The sequence below is a fragment of the Sciurus carolinensis genome, chromosome 4, assembly GCF_902686445.1.
Source record: "Sciurus carolinensis chromosome 4, mSciCar1.2, whole genome shotgun sequence".
NCBI lineage: Eukaryota > Metazoa > Chordata > Mammalia > Rodentia > Sciuridae > Sciurus > Sciurus carolinensis.
In genome coordinates this window covers 165798899-165816059 of record NC_062216.1, presented here as the reverse complement: position 1 = coordinate 165816059, position 17161 = coordinate 165798899, and the positions used below count along the sequence as shown (strand labels likewise).

At 49.4% G+C, this 17161-nt stretch overlaps 1 protein-coding gene across 1 annotated transcript in view; it reads left to right on the top strand.

Moving 5' to 3' along the window:
* Positions 1-8959: 8959 nt before the first annotated feature.
* Myh9 (myosin heavy chain 9) overlaps positions 8960-17161 on the top strand; it is an 80878-nt gene continuing 72676 nt past the window's right edge. The window contains exon 1 of the mRNA XM_047547962.1: positions 8960-9150. The gene's annotated coding sequence lies outside the window, so the exon portion shown is untranslated. The remainder of the gene's footprint in view (positions 9151-17161) is intronic.

Genomic DNA, 17161 nt, shown 5'->3' with positions numbered 1-17161 from the left:
CATTTTTATTTGTAGTGTATGTTCGGGGTTTTTTTTTTTTTTGGTAAGGGGTTGAACCCAGGGGAGCTTTGCCACCAGGCAACATCCCCAGCCCTCTTCATTTTGAGACAGGGTCTCATGAAGTGGCGGGGCTGGCCTGGAACTTGTGATGCTCTTGCCTCAGACTCCCCAGGAGCTGGGGTTACAGGCCTGCGTCACCGAGTCTGGCCACACGAGTCTAAGTTGAAGAGACAAAAAAGTAAAAGGTGTTTTAGTAAAACTCTCCCTCCTCCTCCCTCCTACCCTGATTTCCCAGCTACCCAGTTCTAAGAACAACCAACACTATTCATTTACTCTTTATTTTTTATTTTTTGTGGTACTGGAGATTAAGCCCCAGGGTGCTCTATCACTGAGTTATACTCCCAATCCTGTTTGTTAGTTTGCTTTGGTTCCGGGGATGGAACTCAGGGGTACTCGACCCCTGAGCCACATCCCAGCCCTATATTGTATTTATTTAGAGACAGGCTCTCACTGAGCTGCTTAGCAACTCGCTTTTGCTGAGGCTGGCTTTGAACTCAAAGATTTTCTCGTCTCAGCCTTCCCAGTCGCTAGGATTACAGGCATGTGCCACCACACCTGGCCCCACAGTCCTTTTTATTTTGAGGCAAGGTATCCCTAATTTGCCCAGGATGGCCTTGAATTCACAATCCTCCTGCCTCCGCCTTTGGAGTTACTGGAATTATAGGTGTGGGCCACCGTGCCTGGTTTACTTACTTTTTTCTTTGGTATTGGGATGGAACTCAGGGATGCTTAATCATTGAGCCACGTTCCCAGATATTTTTATTGTTAAGATAGGGTCTCACTAAATTAGGGACTTGTCAAGTTGCTAAGGCTGGTCTTGAACTTGTGATCCTCAAGCCTCGGCCTCCCAAGTCACCTCCCAAGCCACCACACCCAGCTACTCACTTCTTACATATCCTTCAAAGATACTCTATGTCCACTACAGGATGTATTATTTCAGAATAAAATATCATGTGGGCTAGAAAAAATGGACAAATTGAACTTCGTGGAAATTGAACACTTGTGTATGAGAAGATAGTATCAACATGGAGGGCAGTGGTGCATACCTGTAATCCCAGCAATTTGGGAGGTTGAGGCAGGAGGATCACAAGTTCAAGGTCATTCTGGGAAATTTAGCAAGACCCTAACTCAAAATAAAAATAATAAAGCCAGTGCAGTGGTGCAGGCCTATAATCCCAGTGGTTCGGGGGTTTGAGGCAGGAGGATCATGAGTTCAAAGCCAGCCTCAGCAACAGTGAGGTGCTAAGCAACTCAGTGAGACCCTGTCGCTAAATAAATACAAAATAGGGCTGGGGATGTGACTCAGTGGTTAAGTGCTCCTGGGTTCAATCACCAGTACCAAAAAAAAAAAAATTTAAAACCCAGAAAATAGCAAGTGTTGGTGAGAATGTGGGATGTGTAGAGTTGGTGTGAATGTAAAATGGTACAGCCATTGTGGGAAATGGCACGGTCATCCTCAAAAATTAAAAATAGAATTGCCATATGATGCAGCAATTCTACTTCTGGGTATATAACTGAAAGCATTTAAAGTACAGTTTTAAAGCAAAATTTGCATATTCATAGCAGCCTCATCCCCAATACCTAAAACCCAATAGCAGCCCAAGTGTCTATTAATGGATAAATGGATAAGCAGAATGTGGTATTCAGCTACAATGGAGTATTAGTCAGCCTCTTTAGAAGGTAATTCTGCTGGTGCACGCCTGTAATCCCTGTCTTCAGGAGACTGAAGCAGGAGGATTGCAAGTTCAAAGCCAGCCTCGGCAATTTAGTGAGGCCTTAAGCAACCGAGTGAGACTCTGTCTCAAAATAAAAAATAAAAAGGACTGGGGACATGGCTCAGTGGTTCGGCACCCTTTGGGTAAAATCCCTAGTACTCTCCCCCCCCAAAAAAGAGAATTCTGGACCTTGAGGACATTGTGCTAGAGAATAAGGCTGTCACTGTATGATTCCACACATAGGACATGACTAGTACAGTCAAAATCAAAGAAAAAACGGCGGTTGCCAGAGACTGGGGGAGGGGAGAGTGGGAGTTATTGTTTAAGGGGTGCAGAGTTTCAGTTTTGCAAGAGGAAGAGTTTTGGAGATGGGATCATAGATGGGGGGGTGGTTTCACAACACGACTGTAATGCCACTGAGCTGTGCACTTAAAGATGGTCGAGAGAGCTTGCCTGACGTGTACAGGACCAGTGTTCCAGCTCCAGCACCACAAAAACCAAAACCCAAACCAAAAAACCCAGAAACCCCACATGGTAAATTTATATCGTGTATTTTACTACGACTTTTTTTTTTTTTTTTTTTTTTTTGGTACAGCGATTGAACCAGGGGCACCTAACCATTGAACCACATCCCCAGTCCTTTTTATCTTTTATTTAGAGACAGGGTCTCCTGAGTTGCTTAGGCCCTCACTAAGATGCTGAGGCTGGCTTTGAACTTGAGATCCTCCTGCCTCAGCCTCCCGAGCTGCTGGGATCACAGGCCTGCGCCACCGTGCCCAGTTACAACAATTTTTTTAAAATGAAAAAAAGAAGAAAAAGCCTGAAGAACAGGATGAGGCTGGAGTTGGGAGATATGGATGTGGAAGTCACCCGCCTGGATAGAACAGTTACAGGTGGGGGAGGGCCTGGAAGGCCAGGAAAGAGGGCGGGGACCGTGACATGATGGGAGAGCTGAGAGCTGTGGCCAGTGCAGACCAGCCTGTGCGTTCCACAGATCTGGCCTGCAACTCTGGCTCTACCAATGAATGGACTGTGAACTTGACGGATCACTTCATCTCTCGGAGCCTCAGTGCTTTTTTCTGTAAAAGGGGAGATAATATTTGTGTATCCCCCACAGTATCACTGTGAGAGAAAACTTAAAGCGCTTAATACAGTGCCTGCCCCTTTGTGAAACAATAAATGTGGTAGAGATCTATTAAAATACTTCACCACAGATACAGCCCTGGTACTGACCAATAACCAGACCCGCACATTCCAGCTGAATGTCCACCCTGGCCATGGGGCTAGGGAGCAATCAGCTGGAGGGAAACAAGGAAGGAGACTGGTCCTTCTGGGGGTTTCTAGAAAGTCCATAGAGGTGGGGCCTATGTCATAGATCAAATTCAAATGCCCTCTAGGAAGGCCAGGCCGGTTGAGGCAGCTTACTGGCCTCCAAGGGACAGATTCCAGGAGAGTGGGTCAGAGGGCATGTGAATCTGAGGGCCGGAATGCGGAGGTCTCTGAGGACTGGGACCGGTAGGACAGGGAAGGCAATCAGAGCTATGGCTGCAGCAACTCGGAAAGTTCCAAGATCCAGTTTGAGCTAGGTGTGCTGGTGCAGGCCTGTAAGTCCAGCAGCTCCGGAGGCTGAGGCAGGAGGATTGCTAGCCTCAGCAACTTAGTGAGGCCCTAGGCAATTTAGTGAGATCTTGTCTCAAAACAAAACATAACAAAGGGCTGGGTTCAATGGCTAAGCACGCCTGGGTTCAATCCCCACTACCCCGCCCCCCCCCAAAAAAAAAGACAAGAAAAGAAGTTCCAATTTGTTTTTGTTTTGAAGGCTGACAAATTAGGAAATTCATAGTATTTTTGCAGGAGATGAGCTCCCAGGATGTTGAAGAGACTAATAATTGGCAGGACTACAAACCCATGTCTACAGCGGGATCCAAATTTCTTTCTTTCTGTCATTGTAACTTTTTTTTTTTTGTATTGTAACTTTTAATACTTTGTAATCATAGATGTATTGAAAGTTGCAAGAGTGGAGCAGAGGACGCCTGTGTACCTTTTAGCCATTTTCACCATCAGTTTACATTTGGCTCCGATTTTATTTCATGTTTCCTTTTTACTGAAGTGTAATTGTAGTCAACAGAGCATCCAAATCCTGAGTGTACAAATCAGTGAATTGCACATATGTAGAAATCCAGGGTAGCCACCAGCCGGATGGTGAGAGAACATTCCAGCACCTCTGAAGCTTCCCTTGGGCCCTGGCTTCTGAGGGAAACTACACTCTGACTTCATCACTAGGGACTGACTGGGCCCATTCTAAGTTGGATTCTTTAGTCTCAACCTTTCTGTGTCTAAACTGTCACTCAACAGTGTGTCCATGAGATTCAGCCAGTTAAAGAAATAACTATATTGAGATATGTCACATGCCATCAAGCTTCTCTTTTGAAGTATACAATTTGTGGGGGTTTTGGGGTAGGCGGGATATTGGGGGTTGAACCCAGGGTCACTTAACCACTATTCCACATCCCCGGCCTTTTTGATTTCATGTTGAACAGGGTCTTGCTAAGCTGCTGAAGGACTTGCTAAATTGTTGGGGCTGGCCTTGAACTTGCGATCTTCCTGCCTCAGCCTCCCTAGTTGCTGGGATAACAGGTGTGCACACCATGCTTGGCTCTAAGAACTTTTTTTTTTTTTAATATTTTTTTTTAGTTGTCAAAATGAATCTTTTATTTTTATTAATTTATATGTGGTGCTGAGAATCAAACCCAGGGCCTCACACATGCCAGGCATGCATCCTACCACTGAGCCCCAGCCCCAGCCCTCTAAGAACATCTTTATACACCCTTTGGTGCTGGATATACTCTTTTCTGTTGGATATCAACTTAGGGGTGAGCTGCTGGCTCTTGGGGTGTACATACATATTAAACTATAGTAGAGAGTCAAACACTTTCTCAAATTGGTTGTCAAAACTCCCACTCCCACAAGCAATTTCTAAGAGCTCGGGCACTGCCTCTCCTTGCCTACTGGTATTTTAATTTTAGCCAGCCATCTGGGGAATACTGCCTTGTCATCCTGGCTCTCATTTGCATTCTGTGATAACAAATGATGCTGCTCACCTTTTCATAGGCTTATGTGTTAATTAGTTATTTCTTTTATATAGTACACATTCAAATCGGTTGCCTATGTAAAAAAATTGGATCCCCCCTCGCAGTCCCCCCCTTTTATTTTCCTGTGGTGCCAGGATCTAAACCAGGGCCTTTCACAGGCTGGGCAAGGGCTCTACCACCAAGCTGCTTCCCCAGCCCCGCTGTCTTTTCTTCTACCGTGGATGTTCTTTTTTCCTCCCCCACCACTCCACCCCCGCGTTTTTTTATTGGTACCTTAGAGCTAGTTGCACATACTCTAGGGGTTTGTTGTTACATATTTGTTCACAACACAATACACAGGATAATAATATAATTTGGCCAATATCACTCCCCAGCAACGTAGATGATCTTGATAAATTCTGGATACACATCCTTTGTTAGACATAAGTATTGCAAATATTTTCTCCCAAGCTCTGGTCTGATTTTTCACTCTTAAGTGTATGGTGGGTTTTTGTTGTTGTTGTTGTTTTGTGGTGCTGGGGATTGAACCCAGGGCCTTGTGCTTGTGAGGCAAGCACTCTACCAACTGAGCTATCTCCCCAGCCCTTAAGTGTGTCTTTTGGCAAACAGATGCTCTTAATTTTAATGAAACTTCAATTTAACAATTTTCTTTTTTTGGGCTATACTTTTTTTCTTTTTTTCTTTCTTTTTTTTTTTTTTTTTTTGCACCAAGGATAGAATCTAGGGGTGCCTAACCACTGAAAAATACCCCCAGCCCTTTTTAATATTTTATTTAGAGTCAGGGTCTTGCTGAGTTGCTTAGGGCCTCCCTAAGTTGCGGAAGCTAACTTTGAACTTGTAATCCTCCTGCTTCAGCCTCCTAAACTGCTGAAATTACAGGTAAGTGCTACACTCTTGGCTACTTTTTCTTAAACAAGAGTTGAAGGGATTTTTGCCTATTTCAGGCTCATGAAAATATTCTCCCATGCTGCCTTCCAGAAATTTTATTGTTTGCTTTTCATATTTGAATCTCTGACTCATTCTAAACTATTTTCATGAATGGTGTGAAGTAAGGGTTAAGGTTCAGGTCTCCCCATGTGGATATACAGTTGACCTAGAACCATGTATTAAAAAGACTACCCTAAAAAAGAGAAAGAAAAAGACCATCCTTTCCTCACTTACCTGCACTGACATTTGCAATAAATGGGATGATGACCAAATATGTGTGGGTGTCTTGCTTTTATTTTAAATGCATGTGTGTAGAGGTTTGAAGCAAATAATAAGGTTGGTTATAGTTGCTATGTTGTGGATTTTAATCATTTTTCTTTTTGGTATTTTCTGTACCAAATATACTGTTATTTTAATATGTAAGACAAAATAGATGAAACATTTTTCTGAAATATTACAGGAGTAGAGACTCCTAAGGGTGAAGGTTCTTGGAGGATGGAGGTAGGCTGGATAGCACATGAGAGTGATTCCTTACTTAAAGGAAAAATACAGGCTGATGGATGGGCAAAGAAAATTCAGGGCCCGGCTAAAGGCGGCCTTAGATCCCTGGAGAAAGTGGTGCTAGAAGGCTGGTGGCCAGAGGAAAATGGAAATGGTCATTGTCAACAGGGCTCTGTGGTAAGCGCGAGCTGCTAGCAATTTTTAAAACATGTTCAGGTTCAGGTCCACAGCCCCCATTTACACCTTGATATAAGGCCCCCGCCCTTTTGGTACTGGGGATTGATCCCAGGGGCACTTTATCACTGAGTTACATACCCTGTCCTTTCTGTTTTTATTTTCAGACAGGAGGGCCTTGCTAAAGTGTCCTGGCTTCAAACTTTTGATTCTCCTGCCTCAGCCTCCAGAATTGCTGGGATTACAGGCATGCAGCTACACACACACACACACACACACACACACACACACAAATATATATGCATATTTACATAATTTAAAAACACATATTTTCTTGGTGTTGGGGATTGAACCCAGGACCTGGGGATGCTAAGAACACACTTTACTACTGAACTATATCCCCAGCCCACTTAGTATATTTTAACCAATAAATACAAACCTACATAAAAAGTTTAATGATTGGGTATTTTTCTATATATGGGTGTATCAAGATTTTGTCAACCGGGGCTGGGGTTATGGCTCAGTGGTAGAGTGCTTGCCTGGCATGTGTGAGGCACTGGGTTTGAGTCTTAGCACCACATATAAATAAATGAGTAAAATAAAGGTCTATCAACATCTAAAAAAAAATTTTAAAAAGTCAACCAATCTCTGGTAATGTACATTTATTTCTAAAATTTAGTGATTATAAATGTTACAAAGAAAACTTTTCGTCCCATATCTGTGCACTTCAAAAAAATTATTTTTTTAGTTTTAGATGGACATATCTTTATTTATTTGTTTATGTATGGTCCTGAGGATGGAACCCAGGGCCTCACACATGGTAGGCAAGGGCTCTACCACTGAGCCAAAACCACAGCCCATCTGTTCACTTCTTCAACTATTTTTTTTTTTTTTTAAGGATGATTTTTCTGGGTAAAATTGGTTCATTTACTTTCTTACCTGTATCTCTAAATCTGGCCAACACTTCACTTTTATTATTATTTTTTAATTTGATAGGTGAAAAATGGTACTCCATGCAGTTTTGTTTGCATTTCTAATGACTAGTTTTCATAATTATTGACTATTTATACTTCATTTTTTTATTGACTTTTTTTTTTTTTTTTTTTTTTTTTGGTTCTGAAGATTGAAGTCTTGGCCTCATGAATGCTAGGCAAACCCTCTACCACTGTGCTACATCCAGAATCCTCTATTTCAATTTTTAAAAATTACCTGTTCCTATTTTCCTTCATTTTTCTTTTGGATTATTTGGGTTTTTTTCTTATCAACTCAGAAGAGAACTGTATATATTACGATGGAAACTCTTTTTTTCCAGCTTTCTTTTGTCTTTAGAGGATACTTTTTTTTTTCTTCTGAAGTTCATTTGTAAGGATAGGTTAGTCATAATAGCAAAAACATTCCAAGGAAAGAGTAATGTTGAGAAATGTGCCCTCATAGGCATAAAATGTATCATAAAGCTACCACCGTGGAAGCAGTGAAATGAATGGCTACAATTCAGAAATCGACTCAAGTACACACAAGAGTGCAACAGGTAATGAAGGCGGTACCTGAAATCGGTGGGGAAGAGGGAGCGTGTGGATAACTAAGCTGCTAGATTTCTTCCTCTCTCCCAAACACATTCCAGGTGGATCAAAGATAAATGTAAACATTTTTAAGTGAAAAAGTATCCTCTTGTAGTGCACAGTAACCAAAATCAAAAGAAGTGCAATTTGTCTATCTAAAACAAAACCAAAAAAATCAAACCAAGGCAACCTGTAACGAGTATCTAAAAGGTTGGGAGCGGGGTACTCTCGCGGAGCGGAAGCGGAGCCCAGAGGGGCAGACCAAGGCAGAGCGACCGCCAGAGCCCAGGTTCGGGGCTGGGAGACCGCCGCGTGCGGCGCCCAGCAGGAGACAGTGGCCAGAATCGAACTCGGGACGCCCACACGGAATCCAGGGCTGAGGCCATGCCCGCCCCCACAGCCATCATAATTATGTAAAATACCACTTTTCCCATATATGGTACTTAATATCTGTTCTTCTGGTGGGGCAGGACTTAGGAAAAACAGCTCGCAGGGCGGAGTGTCAGAGCCCCGGACCTTCCCAATTTACTCCCGCCGCGCCTCTCCCGGGCTCGGGCAACGCACCCCAACCCGGGCCCGAGTCCTACGCGCCCGGAGCCGTCTGCTCCTGATTGGATGTTGTCCGTGTCAATCCTCGTCCTGGAACCTGGCAATTCGCTGGACGCCCCCTAGAAGGCGGGGCTCCCGCCTAGGAAGCGCGGAGGAAGGTGGAGCGGGCGGAGTTGAGGGCGGATGGGGAGAGGAGTCCAATGCCCAGACCTCGGAGGCTCCGCCCGCCACCCTCCTACAGGCCCGGGTGTCTGTCTGTCAAGTCCACACGAGGGCTGGAATGGGTGAGGTCAGGAAGGGGGCGGAGTCGTCCCTGGGGGCCCCGCCCGGAGCCGGCGCCGGCCGGGAAGGGACCCGCCTCTCAGAGGGAGGGGCGGGCGGCGAGCAGCCGAGCTGGGTGCGGTGAGGCGCGCAGATCACCGCGGTTCCTGGGCAGGGCACTGAAGGCTGAGCGAGGCTGACCTGCTGCAGCTCCCGCCTCGCGCGCTCGCCCCACCCCACCGTCGTCCGAGCGCTCGAGAAAGTCTTCTCGGTAGAAGCAGCGCCTGTTCTCCGGGACCCATCCAGGTTCAGGTGAGCGAGCCTCACCGGTGAGTCCCGCCCCGGGCGGCCGGCCGAGCGGGGGCGGCGACGAGACGCGCGGCGTCTGGGGTCGGCTGGCCGACGTGTGGTTCTCGGCCTCCGCGCGGCAGGCCACCGGCGCGGGCGGGCGCGAACGCCGGCGGCCCCCGGCGGGCACCGCATCCCCGCGGGAGGGGCCCCGGGACCCCGCGCGGGCGCTCGGGGAGGGCGCCGCTGGAAGCGAGCCCCCGGGGAGCCCCGGACGGCGCGGGGCCTGGCGCTCCCCGACACCACCCCGCCCCGCGCGCCGGGGCGCATTCCGCGGACCGGGCACCGGCGCCCGGCCTCCCCCTGCGCCGGGGCACGCGCCGCCCTCGCTCGCGGAGGGCCCGAGTTGGGCAAACTTTTTAACCCCTTCCGGGGACCGCTGGCCCTGGGACCCAGGAAGACCGGGGAGGATGAGGTCGGGGGCTCCGGGCAGCGGGTCCTTGGCAGTTTCCGGGGGTTCTGGAAACGGAGGTAACGGGCAGGCGGGGACCGCTTGGCAGCTGTCAGGGCGTCCTCCTGAGTCAGAATCGGACAATCCTGCCGCAGACATTGCGCCCGGCTCGGTTTCCGCCCTCCGCGGCTGACTTCCTCATTCGCTCGGCGGTCTCGGTCGGGCGGGGGCGGGGAGAGGTGCGTTGGGTGCACGGGGAAGCGGGGAACCAGTCGGCGCCGGGGGCGCGAGCAGGTGGGACCCTCGCCAGCTCCTCCACCTTTCACTTTTATGGCCCGGGGGAAGAGGGCCCAGGAACGCCGGCTGCCGTCGGGGCCGCCCAGGCGTGCACCTGATTCCACCGCGCCCAGGGCAGCCCCGCCCGGCGGCAGCGGGTGGGGGAGCTGGCCGTGTCTTGAGGACCAGCCCGGGTTATTGCATCTTTCCTGTTTGGGCCATTTGCGGGGTTTTATTCAACCTCCATTTCCGCGTGCAGGGGTCCTCTCCGCATCCTGTCCCGAACCACGCCCAAGGCAGGAGAGCAGCTCCCCGTCCCTCCCTGGGGACCCTCAGTTTCAGACTGAAATGGAGCATGTACCTACCCTCCAGGACCGCTTGCGGGCTGTCCTGAAGTTGGGGGCAGGGTGAGTGCCGGTGCTGCTGCCTGCGGCCCCACCCAGCGGTGTGAGGAGAAGGTTCCTGGGAAGTCCCAGGTCTTGGAGACGGGCGGCACCCTCCGCTGGGCAATTGAGAGGCCCAGCCACTTCTTGGTTCACTGCTCCCTTTTCTGGGTTTAACAGGATTTCAAAGTAACTGTTGAGTAACTGTTGAAGGGGAAGAGTGAGCCTCTCATGCAGTGCAACATTGTGGCCACTTCTGACTCCTGGTCTGAGTCGGCCTGATAACCTCACCTGGTGGCTTTTGGGTAAAGAGGGAAGCTACTTGAAGGCCTGTTTAGACAATCGCTCAATTAATATTAGTCAATTTAGATACACGGCTGCCGTGGGTGGGGGAGGGTATGCAGATGTGTAATTGAGCAAATATTTAACTGACTTCTGTGCCAGGGACTTTGCCAGGTGGTGTGTGTGTGGGGGTGGGGGTGAGGTTGAGTAAGACCTGGCCCCTGCCCACCAGCAGGTTAGGGGAGAGCTGAGACAAATCTGTAGATGACTCTAATGTGAGGCAGAGATGACAGGGACCCCAGAAAGGTAGTGTGAGTCATAGGACTGGGAGAAGACAGCCAACCTACCTTGTGAGATCCTGGAGTCCTCAGGAGGAGGCCACTGTTGTGTGCCCCCCCTCCCCTGGAAGTTTACAGTCTTCAAGGAGAAACCGTGGCCAAGTGCCTGAAATACAAAGGCAGCCTGTGATGTGTGTCCCAAGCATGCCACGGACAAAGGACTCGAGGAATTTCGAGGCCAAGAGGGGCCGGTGCTGTCTGGGGCAAGGAGGGAGGCCTGCACGGAGAGGAGCACATTGCAGCTTTGGCAAACTGAGGCATGCGTGTGGTGCTGGAAAGTGAGGGCTCGTTTAGTGGATAATTGGGGGGTAATTAAAAAAGTCAAGAGATTGCTCAGTGTAATTCCAGAGCCATTGTGCCCCAAGATGGCTGTGGGGTGACACCGAAGAGCCTTATTCTTTACACTCAGCAAGTACTGGCAGCGCAGGTGGGCAGAGCCAAGTGCCTGAAGAGCCAGGTGCCCTGCAAGCCAGTGTTGGCAGGTTATCCAGCCCTGGGGGAAGGGCTGCCGGAGAGGCACATTCTATGGGGCCGCTGGTCTGAAAGGACACAGGAGGGAAAGAGAGGGCTTGGGCTCTGGCTTTCATGTTTTTTATTTTAAACTTTTTAACCTAAGGGGTTGGAGATGGGACAACTTCTCTCTTGTAGGATGAAGGACGCATGTTAATCACAGCCTGCCTTTTCCCTGCTCTTGCTCCAGAAAAAACAAAACAAGGATCTGTTAGCTCTTTAAAAGAAGAAAAACACACTAAAAAAATGCAGCATTGTTGGGTGGCTTGGTAGGGTATTGCTAGAAACCAGGCTGGCTGGGCTTTCTTCACTTCCTCTTCTAGCTAATCCTTCAATAAAGTACTTAAGACAGCCCTTACCAGCTTGACATCTTTATTTCAAAAGGAGAGGAGGGGTTGGCAGTTGTTTTCCTCTGAGCTGGGCCCTACCCTTTTCTTGCAGGGGGAGAAAGAAACCTAAAGCAAAGGGGGGAGGGGGGAAAAACCCTTTCTCGACAGCTTCCTCCCAAGCATCATGTTCCAAAAATATTTAGAATAACAAAATCTGTGTGTCCTCTTAATTAAACAAACGTCCTAATTTACTGAGCATAAAACAGCATCTCTGCCCGCGGGGGCAGGAAGTGCATTTTTCCTTTGTGCAGCCCCAGAGAGTCACTGCTTCCCCACCTTAACCCTTGGTGTGCTGAGCCCCTGGGCTCACATCCTCTGGTGACAGTAGAATGGAGCCCTGGCTGCCCTTCTGGGCAGTGGTGCCCTGTGGTTTACAGAATCCTGTTCTTAGAACTGGGAACAGTGGGGTCCTGGAAAGAACATGCAGTTTGGAGGTAGGCGGAGTTCAAATCCTCACCTTACCTACTAGCTTTGTGACCTTAGGCAAGACAGATAAGCTCCTTAGGCCCCAGTTTCCTCATCTGTAGTAGGAGACTCATACCAGTCCTATGGGGTTAGGTAGGAGAACCGAAAGGAATGAGGTAAGGGCCTGATAAACAGTGACTGTATGAATTTATGAAATATGTAGATTATACAGGTCTGCAGTTGTGCATTCATTTTTTTAGCCTTTTCCCCTGTCAGGTGAGAGTAGGGGGTGCATTGTTTCTGCTTGAGCAGTGCTTGTGGGCTATGAGGCCTAAGTGGTGGAGACACTGTGGTCCTGAGGCCCATCTGCTAATGGTTTTGCAGAGATGCACTTGAGGAACTTGTCCTGAGTAACCCTGTTACAGGGCTCTGGCCTGGGCGGAAGATGCACAGACTGACTCTGGATTTAGTTCTAAAACCATTTCCGGTGATCTAGGTGATGGTGGGTTTTGTGCAAAGAGCACTGGGCTTGTGTGTCTGGGGACACAGCTTCCACCTCTGACTCTGCTCAAGAGTTTGATTTTGGTAAAAAGCGCCATTTTCTCTAAAAAGATTGTATCAATTTATGTGCCCATCAGTTACGCACAGGAATGACTGGATATTAAAGATGAGTAATTTAAATTTCTCCAAAATACTTCTGTTTTTGAGGCACTCTTGTACCTTGTTGGCGGGAGTTTATATTGTACAACTACTCTTTTAGAGGGTAGTTTGGCAATATCTGTCAAAGCATAGCAATTGCCTTCTAGGAATTTATCCCACAGATAAACTCGAATGGGCAAAAGGAAATGCCTGAGAATGTTCATTACATCATTGTCAGAGAAGAAGACAGGAAACATTCAGAGGTGAAATTCATCATTGTACAGCTGTATGGTGGAAATCCTTGCAGCCCTTAAAAGACGAGGCTGATCTGTGCGTACTGAGAAGACATGCTCTCCAAGACAGGTTGCAAGTGACAGAAAACTAAATGCAGAGTCATGTGTATAGTGCTCCCTTTGTGTAAAACCTGATATGTCTGTCGCCTTTGCTTCTATGCATGGACTAATTCTCAAAAGATACTGAGACCCTGGTAGTAATGGCTGTCCCTTGTACAATCTCAGGCCAGAGAAGTGGGAGTAAGAGTTACTTTTCACAAAATACTGCTCTATATGTATTGCTCTTAAAGAGTCAGAGGCTGAACTACTTCTTATTTTTCTCTGAACTATAAAAATAAGGGGGCTGGTTGACCGGTCTCGTAGGTCTCCTCTTGAAGCTGCTTCTCCCTAGGTTGTCAATTTCATATTCAGTGCTGGTCACTTGCAGGGAAGGACAGAGGGCCTCCAAAGTGAATCTACTTGGTCTTTGTGCCTGAAATAATTTGATTTATTCTCACCATGTCACATTTTCACTATGGTGACCTCTTAGACCAGTGACTGCTCTGATCCACTCCCTCATGTTCTGTGAATCGGTAAATGATTAGTGTTCTTTGCTGTATGAGAAAAGGAAGCCAACGTGTGCTATTGGAAAGTATTTTGGGATGCCAGGGTTCCTACAATTTGCCTGGTTCTGCCCTTCTGTCCCAGGAAGTCCCCCATGACCAGAAGTCCCCCAGACCTTCACTTGGGTTCTTTTTTTGGTACTGGGGATGGAATCCAGGGGTCCTTTATCACTGAGGTACACCCCCAGTCTTTTGAGACTGGGTCTTCCTAGGTTGCTGAGACTGACCTCGAACTTGAGATCCTTCTGCCTCAGCCTCCCAAGTGGCTGGGGTTCCAGGTGGACCACCAGGTCCCTGGTCCTCTTCTTTTTAACTCAAGGTCATTGCATCCACTATAGCCCCTTCTTGTTCCAGCTCCGTTGTCCCCAGACATCTGGCCTGTGGTCTTCCTGCATTACAACACCGGGAAAGCCCACATTCTTGAGAAAATGTGATCAGAGGGGCATTGTGAGTGGGAGACCCTGACCCCTTCTCAAGGAAGGCGGCCCTCAGCCCTTGGCAGCCTGCAGCTCCGTCTGTCCTCTCCCTAGGGAAGCGTGTGGAAGACCCCACCAGGGTCCTGAGCAGCGTGGCCCCAGGAGGCAGCATGAGGAGTGGCTGAGTCACTCAGCACACATGATGAGTCTGGCTCTGACCTGGCCCTGCCACCACACGGGCAGGTGTTTTGTAAGGTGGATGCCCTGCGGCACATATCTGCCCCCAATGCCCCCACCTGGCCCTCGTAGGGCACCAGGGGAGCTGCTGCTGGGTCTGATGCGAGGCTTTAAAAAGGAACTGAGGCAGGCTGTGCTGGAATTGGGCCCAATCCACCCCTTCAAGCCTGCAGTGACTCAGTGCCCAGGCAGGTGACCGGGAGCAGGGCCCTGGCTGCCTTGACCGAGGACCTTCAGAGGACCTTCTGCAGCTTCTAACTCTCCATCCCTCCTGCTGTGGCTGCCAGACCTTGGGGAAGGAAGTCACCACTGAAGGGCGTGACTTCCTGCCTGCCCCGCCCCGCCCCGCTCCGGCAGGTTGGGCTGAGGCCTGTGGAGAGGTTTGAAGGTAGCTGGTTTTGCCACATCTGCAAGTCACTTCTTGTCATGGTGGCCTCTCAGGGGACCTCTGTGGCACTTCACAGAGGAGAAATGGGGCCTACCAGGGAGGCCCCTCTTGCCCCGAGGGTCATCATGTCTGCCCTCAGTGTCTAATGCCATCATGTCTAGGCCCCCCTGGTCCCGGGGGCCATTGTGATGGCTGGCCTCGGTGTCTAAGGCGCGTAGGGGGAGCTGGAGGCGGATTCCTTTCTTTTACAAGTTTGTTACTGACCAAAAGGACATTTACATTTTGGGAACTTAGGCCTTAGGCTTTCTTGATTTCATGTTAACTTCTTTTTCTTGGTGCTGGGGATGGACCTCAGGGGTGCTGGACCACTGAGCTGCTTGCCTGCCCTTGATTTTTTGAGACAGGGTCTTGCTCGTTTGTCAAGGCTGCATTTAAACTTTAAGTTCTGCCTTAGCTTCCTGAGTCGCTGTGTTTATAGGCATGAACCTGGCCTGCGCCTGGCTAATTTAAAAAAAAAAATTTTTTTTCCCACTTAAAGAAGGCCTGGCTTGCCAAGGCTCCTTCTGTGAATTGGTCGAAAACCTTGGCTCCTGGTTTCACACAGCCCAGGGTCTTTCTCTCAGAACCAGGAGGTGGAGTTTCCAGGTTTTTAAGTGGCTACCATCCCTCTCCCCCTCCACGTGTGTTCTGGGCAAGCCGCACTTGCTCACTCCCCAGTCTCTGCACCGGCCTTCCACTGGTCTCTGGGGGTGCTAGGCTAAAGAATGGAGAGGGAGCTGGCTTTCTCTGAACCTCTTCCAGTTGGGTGGGGCCCTTGGGCTGGAAGTTCCCACAGCTCTGAAAGCCAGTGTTCCCCGGGCCGTGCCAGGCAGCGGCTTGGGCGCTTCAGAAAGCACATGGCTCCCACTGCCCTTTAGCCAGTTGGGTTTCTAGTAAGTTTATCTCACAATGTCTCAGGTGATGAATTTTCAATATAAAACCTGTGGTAGAGGGAACAAAGCAAGGGTCGGGGGTCAGGCGGGCCCAGGACCCTACCCTCACCGTGTCTCCCAAGGCAGCCTGGGCGTCCCGGCGGGCAGAGCTGCCTCTGCTCCAAGGACTGTAACCCTGGGAAGCCGTCCAGTCCTGGTCTCGCTCCTCCTCTTTGTATTACAGTCAGCATCCTTGCTCTCAGGTGGTAGGAAATGTATGTTTGAGTTTTAGAGATTTTAAGGTGTCCCTTGACCACAAGGTGCAGTGGCCCAGCTGACTTGAGGAGGCTGCCCCGGGTGGCAGGCACTGTGGTCCTGGAGCTTGGGCTTCCCAGGCCAGCAGTGTGTTCCCAACACTGCCACGCACTGGTTAGGCCGCGCTGAGCCGACCAGGCATTAAAGGAAATAAATAAACAGCCGGTTCCAAAGCAGCAGAGGCACCTTTATTTAGAGTTGTCTGTTCAGAGGCCGCTGCTTCCTGTGTTTTACGTGGTCACTGGGCTTGAGAGGGCAGCTTCCTGTCTGATAAACATGAAGAGCAGGGCCTTTGGAAGTTCAGGTGACTTAGCCCAGCTGGTCTGTGAGTGAAGGCGATGTTCAGAGCTCCCGGACTGTGAGGAGCTGGAGGTCAAAGGCCTTCCCTTTTCATTGCTGTCCCCAAGGGGTAGCCTAGTACCTGGCACAGAGGCAGCCTCTTGTCCATGTTTCATGAATGGGACTGGGTCTCCCTGACACCTTTGCTATAAGTGTGGACTGGGGATGGGGGACAGAGGGGCCAGGGAGCCAAAGGCTTAGGCACGCCTTGTATTAATGTCTCCATTTCACAGGAGGGTGGTGTTGGGACGTGCCTGGGAATCTCTGGTGAGGAAGGTGGTAGTGGGAGGTGTTTCAGTTTGAATTTCTTTTCTTCCTCTGCCTCCTCCCCCTCCCCCCTCTCCCTTCTCCCCTCCTCCCCTTTCCTGGTGTTGGGGATCGAACCTGGGTGTGAGCACGCTGAGCACATGCTCTACCACTGAGCTCCATCTCCAGCTCTGTTTTTTAATATTTAAGAGTCCACTATTGAACATAAGGGAATTGCCCTCAAGTTTCTTTGTCGTCAGTTGACAGGGACTCCTTGAGCTCCTGCTGTGTGTCTCGCTCTGTGCTGGCCTTGTATGGCTTCACCAGAGATGAAAGACTGAAAGAATTCCCTGTCCCCAAGGAGCCTTTCCTTCTACCGGGGGAGTCAGGACATGGAGTCTCGTTAGGCGGCAGGGCCACAGTGTCTGAGTGGTTCGGGACTCCTAGCATCTTGAGCCAGGTTCCTGGAGGCTGGAATTGCCCAGAAGGAAGAGGGAAGATGTGGGAGGGGACCAAGGAAGGAAGGAACGGGCTGGGCAGAGCCGTGGCCGGGTCCCCCCAGCTTTGCTAATAGTAGTCATGGTTGGATTTTGCTGGGCTCCTGTGTGTGCTGGG